General features: G+C 37.3%; 1 pseudogene; it reads right to left on the bottom strand.

Annotated features, from left to right (window-relative positions):
* The window catches only part of LOC131175828 (fatty acyl-CoA reductase 2, chloroplastic-like), a 32,662-nt pseudogene extending 15,818 nt beyond the window's left edge, over positions 1–16,844 (bottom strand).
* Positions 16,845–18,895: the final 2,051 nt, after the last annotated feature.

The following is an 18,895-nucleotide window of genomic DNA, read 5'->3' as shown; positions in this document are numbered from 1 at the left end:
CCTAGGAGAGGCCAGTCCACACCATCAGTGGGCAGTTCTCTAGGGACGGTGTTTAGGGGACCAGCTCCAGCATCTTCTGCTTGTCAGTACTGTCAGAAGTGGCATAAGGGGGATTGTTGGTGAGTGACCGGTGCATGCTTACAGTGTGAATGGACAGAACATCAGATCAAGAATTGTCTGAAGATGACTACTACAGTTGCTCCAACACAAACTGACAGACCTGCTCCTGCACCATAAAGGGGTAGGAAACCTGGTAAACCTGAGGCAGCTGGTCCATCACTAAGGCCTGCATCCGAGTCAGCTAAGAGGCTAGATACTAGAGTACCTACCAGGGCCTATGCCATTAGAGCTTAGGAGGAGCAAGATGCCCCGGATGTCATCAGGAGTATGTTTTCCCTCTACAACACTTCTGTGCATGCATTGGTGGATTCAGGATCCACTCATTCCCACATTTGCATCAAACTACCCATAGAGAGGGGAGTTCCAGTAGAGGAGAGTGATCAAGACATTCTGGTCACAAATCCACTAGGCCACAGTGTGGTAGTGAACAAGGTATATAAAGGTTACCCGTTGAGGATTCAGGGGTATGAATTCTCAGCAGACCTAATTGGATTGCCCTTCCACGAGTTTGATGTGATTTTGGGAATAGACTGGTTTTCACGTCATCAGGCAATAGCTGATTGCAAATTGAAGAGGATTTCTCTGAAAACTTCTGAGGATAATGAGATCACTATTGTGGGTGAAAGGACAGATTTCTTGTCCAATGTTGTCTCAGCCACAGTTGCAAGAAGATTGATGAGAAAATGTTGTGAAGCTTACCTAGCACATGTGGTTGATACTAGGCAGGCTAAGCCGAACCTGTGTGATATACCCACAGTGAAAGATTTCCTAGATGTGTTTCCTGAAGAGTTGCCTAGTTTAACACCAAAAAGGGAAGTCGAGTTTGCTATTGAGGTAATACCGGGTACATCACCCATTTCAATTGCTCCTTATAGGATGGCACCCACTGAATTGAGAGAGTTGAAAACTCAGTTGCAAGAGTTGCTTGATAAGGGGTTTATACGCCCCAGTGTGTCGCCATGGGGAGCTCCGGTGCTATTTGTGAAGAAGAAGAATGGAACCTTGAGATTGTGTATTGATTACCGATAGTTGAACAAAGTAACTGTGAAGAATAAATATCCATTGCCCAGAATTGACGATCTGTTTGATCAGTTGAAGGGAGCCGGTGTATTTTCAAAAATTGATCTCAGATCAAGGTATCATCAGTTGAGGGTAAAGGATGCAGATGTGTCAAAAACTGCATTCAGAACCCGGTATGGGCATTATGAATTTTTAGTGATGCCGTTTGGTTTGACAAATGCACCAACAGCATTTATGGACCTTATGAACCGTATCTTTCATCCATATCTAGATCAATTTGTAGTGGTCTTTATTGATGATATTCTAGTGTATTCCAAAACCAGGGAAGAACATAATGAACATTTGAGGATTGTTCTGCAAACCCTGCGAGAAAAGAAGCTGTATGCTAAGTTGTCCAAATGTGATTTCTGGATGAGTGAAATCGCCTTCCTTGGATACATAGTATCAGCTGAGGGGATTAAAGTGGATCCCAAAAAGATAGAAGTAGTGATGGAATGGAAGCCTCCTAGAAATACAATTGAGGTCAAAAGTTTCTTAGGGCTAGCTGGGTATTACAGAAGATTTGTGAAGGGGTTCTCTCTTATAGCTGCTCCAATAACCAAGTTGTTGCACAAGAATGTGAAATTTGGCTGGAACGATAAGTGCCAAGCCAGTTTTGAGAGGCTGAAGGCTATGTTGACAGAAGCACTAGTGTTAATACAGTCAGTGTCGGGGAAAGACTTTGTGGTTTACAGTGATGTCTCACATAATGGGCTAGGGTGTGCATTGATGCAAGAGGGGAAGGTGGTCACCTATGCTTCCAGGCAGTTAAGGCCACATGAACAGAACTACCCTACTCATGACCTGGAGTTAGCAGCAATTATCTTCGCACTGAAGATATGGAGGCATTATTTATATGGTGAAAAATGCTACATCTATACAGACCACGAGAGTCTAAAATATTTACCAACCCAGAAGGAGCTCAATCTTAAACAGAGGCGATGGATTAAGTTCCTAAAGGACTATGATTGTGTGATAGATTATCATCCTGGGAAGGCAAATGTAGTTGCTGATGCTTTGAGCAGGAAGTCCATCACAGCTTTAAGATCACTCAATGCCTGTCTATCCTTAGCTCAAGATGGAGCTATTTTAGCTGAGTTGCAAGTGAGGCCAACCCAGCTACAGCAGATACAAGATGGGCAGAGGGCAGATGAAAAACTAATGGCCATTGTAGGTAAAATTCCTGAGAGAAAGGAAACTGAATATGAGGTACAAGCAGATGGGTGTCTGTACTATAGAGGAAGAGTGTGTGTACCAGATTATGGGGAACTGAAGACTAGTATTCTGAAAGAAGCAAACACTCGTGTTTATGTTATGCACCCGGGAAGCACGAAAATGTATAATGATTTGAAGCCTTATTATTCGTGGCCTGGTATGAAGAGGGATATAGCTGACTATGTGACTAAGTGTTTGACATGTCAGCAAGTTAAAGCAGAACATCAAGTTCCATCAGGATTGCTATAGCCTATAAGCATACCTGAATGGAAATGGGACCGGGTCACTATGGATTTTGTTAGTGGTCTACTTCTCACCCAAAAAAAGCATGATGCAGTGTGGGTGATAGTGGATAGATTGATGAAGTCAGCACATTTTCTGCCAGTTAGGACTGACTACTCACTGGAGAAGCTAGCAGAATTGTATATCAATGAGATAGTTAGACTGCATGGAATCCCACTTTCTATCATATCTGACCGAGACCCAAGGTTTACATCGAGATTCTGGAAAAAGTTGCAAGAAGCCTTGGGCACACAACTCCGCTTTAGCATGGCTTTTCATCCCCAAACGGATGGACAGTCAGAATGAGTAATCTAGGTAAACCCAAGAACTAATTGAATTTTCGCAATTAATAAATTAAAATGATAGTAACAATGAGAATTATGTGATAGATTCTGGAAGATATGTTAAGGAGTTGTGTCATTGAGTTTGAGGGGAGCTAGGATAGATACCTCCCACTGGCAGAATTTGCATATAACAATAGCTACCAAGCTAGCATTCAAATGGCTCCGTATGAAGCACTATATGGGAGGAAATGTAGAACCCCAGTGTGTTGGACTGAATTGGGCGAAGATAAGCTGGTAGGACCAGACCTGGTGAAACAGACTGAGAAAAAAGTGAAGATAATCAAAGCTAATCTGAAGGTTGCCTCAGATAGATAGAAATCTTATGCCGACTTAAAGAGAAAAGAGATAGAGTATGCAGTTGGCGATAAGGTGTTTCTCAAAGTCTCACCGTAGAAGAAAGTATTGAGATTTGAAAGAAAGGGTAAGTTAAGCCCTAGGTTCATTGGCCCATATGAAGTCATTGAATGTGTGGGACCAGTGGCCTATCGGCTAGCTTTACCACCAAAACTGGATAAAATACACAATGTATTCCATGTTTCTATGTTGAGAAGATATCGTTCAGACCCTTCACATGTCATTTCCTTGGAAGAGATTGAAATCCAACTGGACTTGACATATACGGAAGAACCTATACAGATCCTAGCTCGAGAGGTGAAGGAACTGAGAAATAAACAAATTCCACAAGTGAAAGTGCTTTGGACGCACTACAACACTGAAGAGGCAACTTGGGAAAGTGAAGAGACAATGAGGCAACAGTTTCCTCAACTGTTTGCATTAGGTAAATTTCGAGGACGAAATTTGTCTTAGAGGGGAAGAGTTGTAACATCCTCACTTTAGCCAGTCCATACATTCTACTGTTTCTGTGACCAGTGTCGGTCCGGACAGCTAGAATGTCTGAAAAAATATTTAAACTAAAGTGAGGAACCATAATTAACTCAAATATTAATAAGAAAAATTTAGAAAAAATTTTAGGAATAAAATACAACCAAGTTAAATGAGCCGGTGCCCTAGCGATGGGTAACCTAGTGAGAAGTTGCGATTCTGACAACTAGGAGCCCTAGACCAAGGGGAAAATAATTTTTGAGACTCCAGAGAATGGTCATAGAGGTTCTTATGGCATTAGAATGCCAAGAAAATACTTAGAAAAATTTTTCAATTGGTACAGACAATTTTGGCCCGTTAAGCCAAACGGAGGGCATTTTGATCATTTTGTCTTCAGAGATGATTTTTGGCCGACTTGTCCAGTTAAATAAATAATTTATATAACATAAAATATGAATAAATGTTGTTAAAAATTTAATTGCAATTACATAGACAAGAAATAAAGAGTAAATGAAGGAAAATGGACATATGATATCATAATGATGTCATTAAAAATCTTCCAACCAATCCAATCTTGACACATGGCATAACTTTAAATCAAAGATACTAAATGAGCTGAAAAAAAAAAAAAAAAAAGAACCTCTTCCTTTTCCTTTCTTCTTGCCATCACACTCCCACCATGGCCACCATGAACAAGCTTTTTCAAGCTTGATTTTCCCTAGCTTTCTTCCACCAAAAACCCTAATTGTCAACACAAAAAAGTATTCTTGTAACTTGGTGAGTATTTTGGGAGCAAAAAGAAGAGGAAAAAAAGAGCTTTAGCAAGTGGGAAAAATCTCACTCCATAGAGGTTAAGGAATTGAACTTAAATTTCACTTTAAATTCATGTTTAATAATTATGAATGAGTGCAAATGATAAGGAAATTGATGGAATACCATTTGTATGTAAACCCTAAGTTTTGGTAGCCTTGGTTAGGCAAGATGGTGATGATTTTAATGAAGTTAAAAGGATAGTATGGCTGCCCACAATATGTCTCTTTTATGTGGATTGATGAAATGCAATCTTAATGCATGGTTTGAAATGTTGAGTTAGGGTTTGGGGTGGAGAAAATGGGACTTTGACCATGTGATAATGAAAATAGGTATTAATGGTCAATTAGTGACCATTTAGTTCTATTTAAATAAAAAATGAAGTGTGTTGAGTGGTGGAGTTTGGGTTTGGTGTGGCTGCCCATGGTGACCTGCAGAATTGGACATGAGTCCAGCAGGTTTGGGCAGTCATAACTTGAATTGTAGAGGTTCAATTGGTACAAGGTCAATTGGAAATGAAACTAGACACATAATGGCACAATTTTGGTGTGGAAACTATGCCCATAAAACCAAACCAAGTGGACCAAAATCTTGCCCTAATCCAGGTGACCTGCAGTCTGCCTAGGCAAAATGACCAAATGAACAGTGCTTGGTCATTTGGCCATAAAATAGTGTAGAAAGGTCCAATTCACCTCACATTTTACCAGCAATAAGCTGAGATATAGACCAACAACTTTCATGGAGAAACCTAACCCAAATTATGACCAGAACATATTCAAAAGGTGAGTTGTAGTCACTGTTCATTACACTGTAGATATGGTAAGTCCAGAAATTCTGGGCAAAATTTCGATCCGGCCAGTTATGGTTTTTAGACCATAACTTGAGCTAAAAAACTCCAAATGGAGTGATTCAAAAAAGGAAATGCAACTAGACAAAATAAGGAACAATTTTCATGTTGATCAGTTTGCCAAATTCCCATTGCAAAATTGACCAATGGAATAGTAAAGACAAGCAATAAAAACTAAAAATTCTGCCCAACTAACATTAAGCTTAGAAATGGTATTGGCAACCAATACCAACAAATTTTGAATGCAAAATGTGGTATGTTGATGATATTGGAACCAATGTACCTATTGCCTATGCAAAAGTCAACATTTTTGTTGACTAATGAATGGAATAGTAATACTAAAACTTAAATTTCAAAAATTGTGAAACTTAAAAGTGTAAAATGCCCTAGTATACCTAACAAGATTGATTTGGATAGCTTAGCATGTCAATAGGGTTCTGTTAGCAATACTGCATATGGCTTCATGCCATTCTGTATTTCATGGCTTCCCATGCCATTCTATGACATAATAGCCTTTGGCTATGTTATTTGAATTATTACACTTTGGTTTTAACCCCGATAATTATTACAGCTTATTAGCTGTTCTGTTGCACACCGGGAGACACAATGTGACCGATGGTGTGATGGTCCGAGGTACTTAGTACCCAGTGCCGGTTTACCCGTTTATCCCATCCAGTCAATTAGTATGGGTTACTCGGGCAATGATAATAAACCTTACCAAATTTTAATCGAATAATAATGCAAATAATACCAGAAGTTAAGTCTGCTAAAAATGTAAACACGCATTCTGCATATTCGTTTTATTTTATTTTATTTTATTTTATTTTATTTTATCACCACTAAGCAGAATTACTTAGTGCGTCGCTTTTGCCACGCGCAGGTATTGGAGACCTAGCTGATGAGCCCAGCAAATATCAGACTGGGTGAGCCTTCAGATTTGCATCCGGAGTCCCGAGTCACCTCACACCTGCAGTGCATATGGTAGGACATAAGATTTTGGGAGCATTTCGTATTTTGGCATTTTATATTAGTTTGGATTGTTATTATAAACTCTTGTAATTATGTATTAATGTAAATATATGAAGTTTCATATTATTGAAATTTTCTGCATAATGTATGTTGATAACTGAAATGTTGAGAATTATTTATGAATATGCTTCAAGTGATGAAGTGAACAGAAAAGTTTTGAATATAGTATTTTGAATTTGAGATTGAGATTTTGAGATTTACTTGAAATGTGTATAATGGAGTTTGGATCTAGAAATTATATTGGAAGTGTTTTTAAACAGGTTCAGAAGAACTGTTTTTCCAATTTATAGCCGGCACTCTGCCGGATTTTCTATTGCGAAAAAATTTAGATTTATCAAAATTGAAAATAAATGAATAAAAAGGGATAAATTGTAATAGAAACATAAATTGGTGCTCCGGCACATTGAGTGGCATAACTTGCTTGGCTACATTGTAGACGGGTAAGGGGTGTCACACAATTCTAAGCCTAAGTGCATGGAATTGTATGGCAAAGAAGATAGAAAATCCTGAAACTAGTAGACTTACGGGGTTCAGCACCCTGGACAGTTATTAATCAATTAATTATAACTAGAGTTATACTACTTCAAAATAAATGAAATCTATGAGTACAAGTATCATGTGAAAATGAAAATTAAGCATTGTGCTTCCACTAGGAATAGAATTAAAATGCTGCAAAATATAAATAGAAAATATAATGAAATAATAAAATAGATTAACACTTAATGGTACTAATGTGCCCATGTATTGCCTAGATACGTGTGTCATATTGGATATATTGGCATGTGTCGCAAAGGTTTTATGGTCGCCGGACGATTCTCACCGAAGTGGAAAAAGTGAGGAGTCACCACTTTAATTTTAAGGGAAATTAAAGGAAACCATTACTGGGAATAAAAACCACTTTCGAAATAGAGATTCTAGGTTCGGAGTCCATTCACAGGTGGGGAAGGTGTTAGGCACCCCACCTCATCTCTTAACGAGGGTCAGTAATTTTAACGATGTGTTCTTTATAACTTATGATTGATAATTTTTGGGGGTTTGGGGTCATGATGTCGGTCCTTATTATTGGTAAAAGGAGCGTTTAATATTTCAGCATTTTGGGTTTCCCAAGAACATAGGTACATGGGATGACCCTATAGTGAATTGGTGCTGTGTTTATTTGATTTGTTAAATATTTTATCTAATTTCTCCCACTTCGAATTAGGACTCTAATTCTAAGGAGGTGTTATTTGGTCCCTAAAGATACGTAATGAATGAGGAGCACTCTTGGCTCACATATTATGTACCTTGGTATTTAGGTGTTAGTAATATTAGAATTTTGATTGAAAAGAATTCAGGAAAAGACTCTCTCTCAATCTCTTAAAATATTCTTAGAATTTTAACTTAAAGAATTAGGATAAGGACTCTCCCAATCTTTTAAAATATTTTTATCAGAATTTTAGCTTAGGAAATTCGAGTAAGGACTCTCTCCCGATCTCTTAAAATGTTTTTATTAGAGTTTTTGCTAAGAGAGTTATGGTAAGGACTCTCTCCCGATCTTGTAAAATATTTTTATTAGAGTTTTTTCTAAGAGAGTCCGAGTAAGAACTCTCTCCTGATCTCTTAAAATGTTTTTATTAGAGTTTTTGTAACACCCCTATTTGCATAGCTTAGTATATTTCACTATTCCGGTGACCGGTGTCGGTCCGGATAATTAAGAGGATTAGAACCACATCTAAGACAACTAGATAAGCCCTGAACACAAATAATTAGTAATTGTCAATTTGGTAAGTATAAATAAGAAAAACAGAACACAAGAAGTTAAATGAGCCGAGAGTCACAGCGATGGGTGACCTTCTCGGGAAGGATTGCGAGGTCAATTTAAACTCAAATTTCGAACCGTAAAATGTGACGTTGTGGTCCTTAGGACTATTACAAACACAGTGGAAGAGAGAAAATCATGAAAAAGAATTGTTAAGTCGGTCAAATAATTAGGTCAGGGATCCGAAAGAAATATTAAATTATTTGCAAACCAGATTTAACCGGCGAGGGGCAATTTGGTCAATTTACCCCTAGAGCTGACTCCTGACCTAACTGTCCAATAAAATTTGAGAAATGAAAATTTTGAAATGTTGATTTAAATTGAAGAGGTAAATGAAAAAGAAGTGAAAAAGAAGTGAAAAATCAAAAATCAAAAAGTTTATGACATCATCCATGACATAATAAATATTAATTTTTAAAATTTGAAAATTGGGAGATAAAGCAACATAAAAAGGAGCCAATAAGAATTAAAAGAAAAGAAAATTCATTTTTTTTCCCTTTCTTCTTCTTCTTGCCGTGAACCTATTCTCTCCTCTCTCTCATTTTTCTTTTCCTTTCTTCCATTAAAGCTCTCTTTGAGCTTTTGAAACCCCAAAATTAACCATAAATTCCTTCATTAAACCTTGTTTTTGAAGCTTGGTAAAACTATTGACAACAAAAAGAAGAGGAAAGAAAGGAGATTTAAAGAGGAAAAAATTCAACAAAAGAGGTTAGTGGTTAGTTTTCAATTTTATGTTTAAATTCATAATTAAATAGTTGAATTACATTAGAATTTTGAAAAAATGAAACAAAAATAACATGTATAGAATTCCATGAAATTTTAGCCAACTTGAGATGTGATAGGAATTGATTGAGTTTGATTGAATTAAACATGTTAGAAAGCTTGAATGAGTTGAGAAATTAAGTTTATATGTTTTGATTTAGTAAAATGTAACAAAATTAGTGAGTTAGGGTTTTGGACCTAAGGTTTGGGAGACAAAATTTTGAGAAATGGTTAAATGGTGTGTTTGACCTAATTTGAGCTAAAAAATGGTCATATGTGACTAATTGTGGTATGTTGGAAGTGTGGGAATCAAGTGGAAATTCAGATTGGTTATGGGCCTTATGCAGGCAACGGGACCAAGGTCCCTTTCAGGGACCAAAACTAAAAATTTACCAACTCAATTGGTATGAGGCCAATTGAGAATGAAACTAGACACAAAATGGTACATTTTTCATTAAAGAATCATGCCCCAAAAGTGACCATAGCATAGTGAACAAATTGACCAAATCCGGACCTAGGTATTCTGCCCTGTACAAAAATGACCAAATGAACAGTGTAACTTTGGCTAGGCAAGTCTAAATGACCTGAAATTTACCAATAGAAAGCTAAGATATAGACCTACAACTTTCATGAAGAACACAAATCCAAATTATGCCCTTAACCAAGTCATTTGGCCACCCAAAGTTAGTGACCTAAAACTGCCAGAACCCAGAAATTTGCCCAGAAATCTGGGTTAGACCAATCTGACAGCCATAATTCAAATGGCTATAACTTGAGCTAAAAAACTCCAATTGGAGTGATTCAAAAAAGGAGAATAAAGTTAAGACAATAAGGAATAATTTCTATGAAGAAAACTTAGCCAAATTCTAACAGCAACATGACCAATAAAACAGTGCAACATAGGACACTAAAACTGAAAATTTGCAATTTTGCCTAAAAAACCTAAATTTTGAGAAAATAACCAAAACCAACAAAATTGGCAACCAAAATGTGGTATGTGGGTATAATTGGATTTTCCATACCTATTAAGCATAAGAAAGTCAATATTTTGACTTGAATAGTATCATGAATAGTAACTCCGAAATGAAAATTTCTGAGAATATTAGTTTAAGCATATTTGGGCTAGAATTAAGTATTTATGAATTAATTATTTGATTTATTATGAGATAAGACACTGAGACACTATAAATTTCGTGTTTCAGCTGAAAAAGACCTGAAAGGTCTAAGGGACTCAGTCAAGACCTAGAGGCGACTCACGTAAGGTTTGTGCACAATAAACCTTAATTTATTTCTCATAGAAAATTTGTTTAGTTATGCATTGTGGAATTATTGTGTTAATTATGGGTTTTGAGAACTATTGTGTTGCCACTTTGAGAATGGAAATTTGACTTTGGAAATTAATTGTGTTTTGCATAAAATATTTGAATAACTTGATTTAAATTGTTTTTAATTCACACTTGGCATGGCAATATTAATATGTTCCTCCTCCACTTGTGGGGTTGAGTTTGATATTCGATCACTTTCCTCCCTCTTTGGCTTCTCAGTCAGGAGGTGAGTTTGGATGAGTACTCATTAGCTAGCTAGCCACCTCCCTTATTGATTTCGATTAGTGGGGTGAGTTTTCCTTATCGTGGTGTACAACACGACATGTTTGGAAATTTTGTGTCATGGCCTAAGTTGTGTTATTGATTGGCAACACTATGATTATTAAATTGTTTGATCAAATTTGTGTTATATTAAGCTTTGAAAATTATGATTTGCTATAACTGTGATTTGAAAAATTATGAAATGTGATTGTGAGATTTTTGAATTATGAATTGTTCATAAATATTTTATATTATGCATTTTGTATTTTATTGTACACCACTGAGTATTTTTATACTCAGCGATAGCTTTCTTTGCTGTCGCAGATAGAGACAAGGAAAAAGCAGTATAGTGAGCTATTGATTTTTGAGACTATGCGGAGACTTTTGTACGGGTATTTAGTTATACCCTTGTAGTTTATTTTGATGTAAATAGTTTAATGTCATATATATTAATGCAAAGTTGAGCAGTTGGACAGTAAATTGTAATATTTTTATTTGGATTTTCTTTTTATAAATTGTGATATGTATTTGTAAACTAAGTACTTTATGCAATGTGAATGAATTTATGAAGAATTTGAGATGACAAACTTTGATTGAATTGTGTTGACTTGAGTTGTTTTGGTGTTGGGAGTTGTTAAAACAATTATTGGAAGTATTTTTACAGGTTTTTGAAGAACTGTTTTCTCAAAATACAGACGGCACTCTACCAAAATTTTTCCAAAAATTACGTAAAAATAAAAATGGACAAAAAATTTTTACTAGTTTTGAAACTTCAATTAAATGTGTTTAATTCCTACTAAATGCTCACCACTTCCAAAATGTAAGAAAATGGTTTTAAAATCCCTTGTAGGATACGTAATGAGTTATCGATAGGTGGAGTTCGGTAGTTCATTAGGTATTCTACGGGATCATGTTATGCCTTACAGAGGGGTAAGGTGTGATAGTTTTTGCTAAGAGAATTTGGGTAAGGATTCTCTCCCGATCTCTTTGGGTTAGGAACTCAGGAAAGCACTCTCTCCCGGTCTTTCTAATATAACATCGGACACTTTATAAAAGGTTTAAATTACAGAAATCCCTAGAAAGTACTCTCTTCGAAACTCCCTATTTTAAAAGTGAATTTGAAAGTCACGAATATTGGTTCGAACTCTACGTTGATCTTTCGTGTAATTCCTCGATCTCTATGCTATCCGAACTCCTTTATCTCCACCTATATGGCTTATTGTCTGAACTTTTCTATTTCGAGTTTCGTGTCTTGTGATCCGAGTTTGTCTTGATTCTCCAATATTATAGCCTATTGTCTGGGCTTGACTCATTTCTCCTCTTTTTTGATCTCATGATTTATCTGTCTGAGCTAATCTCGGTTTTTGACTTCACAACTCATCTGAACCTTCTACATCGATCTAGAACACATCCATTTTCCTAACTATTTTCCTCATTTCTTTAGGCTAAAAATGTGACACCCTTACCCGTCTACAACATAGTCGAGTAAGATATGTCACACAGTGTACCTGAATACCCTATTTTATTTTAATCCTTTTTATCCTTTCTTATTTATTTTTATCATAGTTATGAAGTACAATTGGTGAAGTATAATTTATTTAAGTCATTTATGGAAAACATCAATTTATTTGAGGTTCCGTAAATTTTATAGAAAATCCAATAGAGTACCGGCTAAAAATGGAGAAAACAGTTCTTCGGAACCTGTGAAAAACACTTCCAAAATTTTCAGTCTATCCCAAACTCCATTTCATCAACAAAATCCCAATATTTCTCATATATACTCCCATTCTCATTCATTCATTTCATATGAAATTCATATAAAAGTCATAAATAAATATTCACTTGTTCATTCATAAACACAATTTTCATAATTTACATCAATACAAAAATACATTACATAAGTCTTAATTACACATGAAAAAATAAAAGTTAATTACAAATACCAAAATAAAACTTAGTGTCCTACCAATGCACTGATGACAATGAGGTGACACGGACACTATGCAGAGCTGCAGTAGATCTCACCCAGTCTGTGGTCTACTGGGCTCTCAGTTGGTCTCTCCAAAACCTACGCGTGGCAACAAGTAATGCGCTAAGCAATAATGCTTAGTGGTGCCAATAATAAAATAAAAAGAAATAACAGAAAATAAATATGCAATGCATGTCCTAATGTCTTATGTAGACAATTTTTTGATCATTATTAGTAATCTTATTTATTTTGTACTTTTTATATTCATAATTTCATTAAATTTATCTACTTCCATTTTTGGTTGCCCAAGCAACCTATACTGGATGACTAGACTAGATAAATAGGTAAACTAGCACTGGGTATCTAGTACCTCAGGCTGTCACACCATCGGTCACATATGCATCTCCCGATGCAGCAAATGTAATGACTAATAAGTCAGATAACATTAGGCACAAGGCCAAGCATCAACACAATGTCAGAATGGCTAAAAGCCATAAAATCACAGAATGGCATAATGCCATGTGCAGTACTACTAACTGAACCCTATTGGCATGCCAACCTATCCAAACCAATCTTGCTAGGTCTACTAGGGCATGTTACACTTTTAAACTTTACAATTCTTGAAATTTAAGTTTAGGTGTTACTATTCATTTCATTAGTCCTAAAATGTTGACTTTCGCATAGACAATAGGTACATTGGTTCTAATACTCCCAACATACCACATTTTGCATTCTAAAATTGTTGGTATTGGTTGCCAATACCATTTCTAAGCTTAGTGTTAGTTATTCAAAATTTTCAAATTTCAAGCCTCATATTTTCTATTCCATTGGTCATTTGTACAGTAGGAATTTGGTAAATTTGTCTTCATGAAAGTTGTTTCTTATTTTGTCTAGTTATATTTTCTTTTTTGAATCATTCCATTAGGAGTTTTGTAACTCAAGTTATGGCCTAAAAACCATAACTGGCCAGATTGGACAGAATCCAAAATTCTGGGCAAAACTGGTTCTGCCAGATTTGGTAACCTAAGTTTGGTTGGCAATTTGACTAGGTTATGGGCAGAATTTGGATTTGTGCTCCTCATGAAAGTTGTAGGTCTATGTCTCAGCTTTCTGGTGGTAAAATTTCAGGTCAATTGGACCTTTATAAGCTGAGTTATGACCAAATGAATAGACATTGTTCATTTAGTCATTTTGCCCAGGTAGAATGCAAGTCACCCAGATTAGGGCAATTTTTAAGCCAACTTGGTTTGGTTTTCTGGGTAGGGTTTCTTCACCAAAGTTGTGTCATTATGTGTCTAGTTTCATATCCAATTGGCTTTGCACCAATTGAACCTCTACAACTCCATTTATAGCTGCCTAAACCTGCTGGACTCATGCTCAGTCCTGCAGGTCAGCCAAGGCAGCTCACCCATACACAATTGCCAAGCCTCAACTCACTTCATTTCCTCATCATACACATTCAAATGGTCACTAATTGACCATTACAAGGTTAATGAACCATCACATGAGGCAAACCCTAACTAACCCTAGCTGCCTAAACTTTTAGGGTGCACACACACACTTGTTTGTTTCATTTTCTTACATTCCTACACACATCATGCCATTAAACATGAATTAAACTAAAAATAGCAAGAGTATGGTCACTTACAACAAGTGATCAGAATTTTCTCCCTTCACAAACTTCAGTTTCTTGGCTTTTCTTGGCAGCCAAACACCTTGCCAAGTTGTGTAGACAAGTTTTGTTGAAGTGGACTTAAGGTTTAGGGGAGTAGAATCAAGGTTTGGAAGAGGTGTGGAAACTTCTTCAATGGAGAAAGGGAAATGGGCAGCCAGCTGGTTGAGGAAGAAGAAATGAATCTAATTGCTTTTCGTTATTTTGGTCTCAATTATCCCTTTTTAATAAGTTAGCTTAATTGTGATTGGTGGGGAAAGCGTTGATGACATCATGTGATGTCAAAATTGTCATTTAATCTCATTTTCTTTCCTTTTCTTCTCTACTCATTTTCAATTTAATTTTTAGCAATATTTATTCACATTTTGTGTCATAATAATTATTTACTTAATTAGACAAGTCGGCCAAAAATCACCTCTAAAGGCGAAATGATCAAAATGCCCTCCATTTGGCTTAATAGACCAAAATTGTCTGTACCAATTGAAAATTTTTTCTAAGCATTTTCTTGGCATTCTAATGCAATAGAAACCTCAATGACCCTTTTCTGGAGTCCCAAAAATTATTTTATGAATTTTCTCCCTGGTCTAGGGCTCCTAGTTGTGAGAACCGCAACTTCCTACTGGGTTACCCATCGCTTGGGCACCGGCTCATTTAATTGGGTTGTATTTTATTTCTAAAATTTTTTCTAAATTTTTCTTATTAATATTTGAGTTAATTATGGTTCCTTACTTTAGTTTAAATATTTTTCCAGATGTTCTAGCTGTCCGGACCGACACTGGTCACCAGAACAGTAGAATGTACGGAGTTGCTGCAGGGAGGGTGTTATAAAAAATTTCTGAGGTGTCCCCTTCATCCATGCTCCTCATGGTTGTTACAAAGTGTTAACAGCCTGAGCTTTTAGCCATACGAAATAAATAAAGAATTGAAAATAATGATAATCATAAAACTTGCAAGAGATAGGAGGCTAAAGATAATATGTGACACAAACCAAACTTAATATGCCCCTACTTTAGGAACTTCATGTGACAAGGCACCTTAAGATATTCATGTCATGAATATAAACTAGCAATGTTTAATAATGGGCAAGTTAAACGTTTACCTGTGGAGTGCTAAAACAATGGATGAATCAATACCGATGCCCTGCAGACTCTAGAGCCGCTATAGCTGAGAAGAGGGAGTGACTGGGAGCTATCAAAGGAAATGAATACGGGTCTTTAATAATGAACTATGATCGGGCTTTCAAAATGGTGCATGGTTACTAAGAGTGAAAATCACAGGACCTATAATTTCAGTGAAAAGATCCTTTAGAAAACTTGTTTCTAAAGTCTCTGGGAATTTCAAAGGTTTCAGAATGAAGGGCAATAAGATTATATCAACAAATGCAGACATTTCCTAATCGTTATCTCCCTCTTTCCTTCCGCCCCTTCCTTTTTTACTAAAGTATTGCATGCAGGTATTTATAGGGAATGCGTACTAAAAATGAAGGGTCAGGATTCTAGTAGGAGGAGATGGAGGGCTCAGATTTAAAAGGACACAATCTGACGCCTTAAAATTAAAGAGAATCAAGATTGAGGGTCACGATTTGGTTTAGAATCTTTATCTTTTCATTCCTTAATCCAACGATTAGGAATTCTGCCTTACAAGATGGATTCGAGGGCTGGGAGCAAAAGGCGCTAAATTAATTATTCACTTTTGATCTGAAGGTCTCAAATCTATTCTTACAAGCATGATCAACGGTGCAAATTGAGGTGTGCCATTTTGGGATTCGATGGTGAGGAGTTAATCTTACAAATTTGAGGGTTATGATTGAAAGTAATTCTCCAAGCCCTCCGATCTCTATAGGTTATTTCCCAGTTCAGCCGATCTCTTTAGTAAACCTGATACTTCTCACTCCGATCTTTACATCTGATCTCATTTCTTCCCGATCTTAATTTTCGATCCCCTTCTCATCCCCCAAAGCAATTAATTCTTCAATTACTGATGAACCACTTCGAGTACTGCATGTAATAAATGCCAAGGCCTTAAATATATGCAGGGGAATTTTGTCCTTCTCATACTCACAATCTCTCTTCTTTGGTGTATTTCTAATTTTTTTATTTTCCCATTCTTGACTTTTTCGACAAGAAATCTTCTCACGATAACCACCATGATCTTTTTCTGAATGTTTTCTTTGTCCATTTCCTGAAAATGGATAATTCCGGTGATCAGAGGTTTATGAGGGCATCGCCTAATGACGGTGAGGGAACTGGACTAATTGGCCAATCAAAGGTCAAAACTAACTACCGCGCTGATCTCGGATCGGCTTACCGATATGGCTTGCAGACCAATCTCTGATAAGGGGACCGCTAATTTCAATCTTAATATCGGTGACCGCCTCTTGAAGTTCATTTGGCTCCCAACCATATTGGGGGTCCCGATCGTAGCTCGATTATGGTCGATAACATCGACGAAGACATCGAGCTTCCCATAATCTTTGCCATAGTTGATGAGAGCTACCCTCCCAATCTCCACGTATCTCTTGAACGGCATCTTGAAATCGAGAGTGGTCCGAATCATAAAAGCAAGATAGGTAGAATGTAATGAAGGGAAATTTATAATTGTTGATCTTGAAAGATCGCCCATGTGATGTAATCTGACCTTTTGTAAATGAAATGAAGTTTTATTTATTCAAAATTAATTGTTTATTTTATTGCATTATTTTTCGATCTCTTATAACTGTATCCGATCTAATCTCACAACTCACACTCATCAACCGATCTCTCCTGACCACTCTTTAAATATCTGATCTCCCTGCCACATTTCTGGAATTCACTTTTGATGAGTCATTAAAACGATCCAATCCCATTAACTGATATGCCTCTTGGGATTTTGTGAGCATTTAATGCTCGAGCAGGTATAAATAGTAAGAAGTGTTGGCCATTTTCCTACTTACGCCATTTTCAGATTCTCTGAGCAACGATGACGTTCTCTCTTGCTTTCTAAAGTTTTTCGGCACCGATTTATACTCCAGTAAGGGCTTTTATATTTTTCGATCAGTTTTATCTTTATCTTTCAAAATGAGTGGTACTGATGATCAGAGAGCTGCAAGTCCTTCTTCTATTCACATTTTGTGGACATCGGACGAAGGTGATCTAGCCAGACCAAGTGAGTGACCTGAACCTTCTACGGCCATTATCCCGGTCCATAGTTAAGCGACTAAGTCAAAACGAGCTTCGATTTCAAAGAAAGAGAACTTACCTGTGGATGAATTGCCATCGGTCCTCGAGGAGATCGATTTCCAGTCTATTAGACAAAAGTACAACCTTCCGATTGACTCCTTCAAGCTTATCAGATGTCATAGCGATCTTCGAGCCGATCATTTCTTTGAAGAAACTAACCTGATCATAGTGTATGAAGAACAACTAAAAGCCGAGCTTCAGCTTCCCTTGACGGATGCTATAGAGCCATTTTGAAGTTCCATCATGTCTGTGTAGCCCAGGTGCATCCGAACTCCTGGCGAACTCTGGTGGCCTTCAGAGGTTTATGCCGAGCTAAAAAGCTTGAGCCCACGACGAAGGTTTTGCTGAATTGCATAGGCTCTCTCGACGAAAAGATGATGAATATTGGTTTTTCCAAGCCAAGCCAAACTACGGGCTATTCACTGATCTCCCTTCCTCGTTGAAGAACTAAAAAGATCGGTTTTTCATACTGAGGAGCAAGTACCCCAATGGCTTTGAAGGTATTCTACGTAGTTAGCAGTATTTGGTTCCTATAGTACCGGAGAAGATCGCCCTAAATAAAGACGAGGATGCCATGGTGAAGGAGTTGAAGGATCAGGCGACCGCTCATAGATATTCATGTTTGGATGTGGTCATGGCCAAACTGAAATGGTGGATGATGCAAGTGATCGCCCGTGAGGACTATGAGCTGCAACTCTCTGACCTCGACTTCTAGATCGGCATAATCTAGATCCTTAGTCTCTTAACTTTGGTGATATCACTAACTTGTTCTCTGTGCAGGTATGGCAGGAGGCGAGAGTGCAAAGGAGAGCCGCAAGCGAAAGAGGGAGCTCTCCCAGAAAGTGCGAGAGATGAAAGTTGTTGCTACTGCTGCTGCTGCTGCTCAGACTCTGACGAGGGACTTGGTAGAAGTACCGAGCTCTCCATTCTGACCTCCAAAGCAGCCAAACTCGGGGGTAGAGATCATTCCTTCCAAACCTCCACCTCCACCTCCACTGATCTCTTCAAAGGCAGAAGGGGGGTCTTCCAGAGTAGTAGTTAGGATGCTCTCCCGAGGTTCTCAGGTCCTTATCCATTCTCTAGAAAGGAATCGTTCAGTTCGGGGCAATCCTGATCTAGCCAAGGTCTTGGGTGCTACTATCTATTTTCAAGAAGATTGGAACAGGATGGCTCAGTATAGTATTAATGATCTCCTGACTCAGACGATGAACTTGGGTTTGGAGACTATTGCGAACAAGCATATGATCAGAGAAAAGGCTCATCTGTTGAGATAGGAGATTTTAAAGGCGGTACAGGACGCAGCTATTACCAAAACCCAACTCTCAACTGCCCAGAACCACATCGCCAAGATAAAAGATCGGA

This window comes from Hevea brasiliensis, chromosome 18, assembly GCF_030052815.1.
Source record: "Hevea brasiliensis isolate MT/VB/25A 57/8 chromosome 18, ASM3005281v1, whole genome shotgun sequence".
NCBI classification, from domain to species: Eukaryota; Viridiplantae; Streptophyta; class Magnoliopsida; order Malpighiales; family Euphorbiaceae; genus Hevea; species Hevea brasiliensis.
The sequence above is the reverse complement of the archived record's forward strand: the minus strand, read 5'-3'. Positions and strand labels throughout refer to the sequence as shown.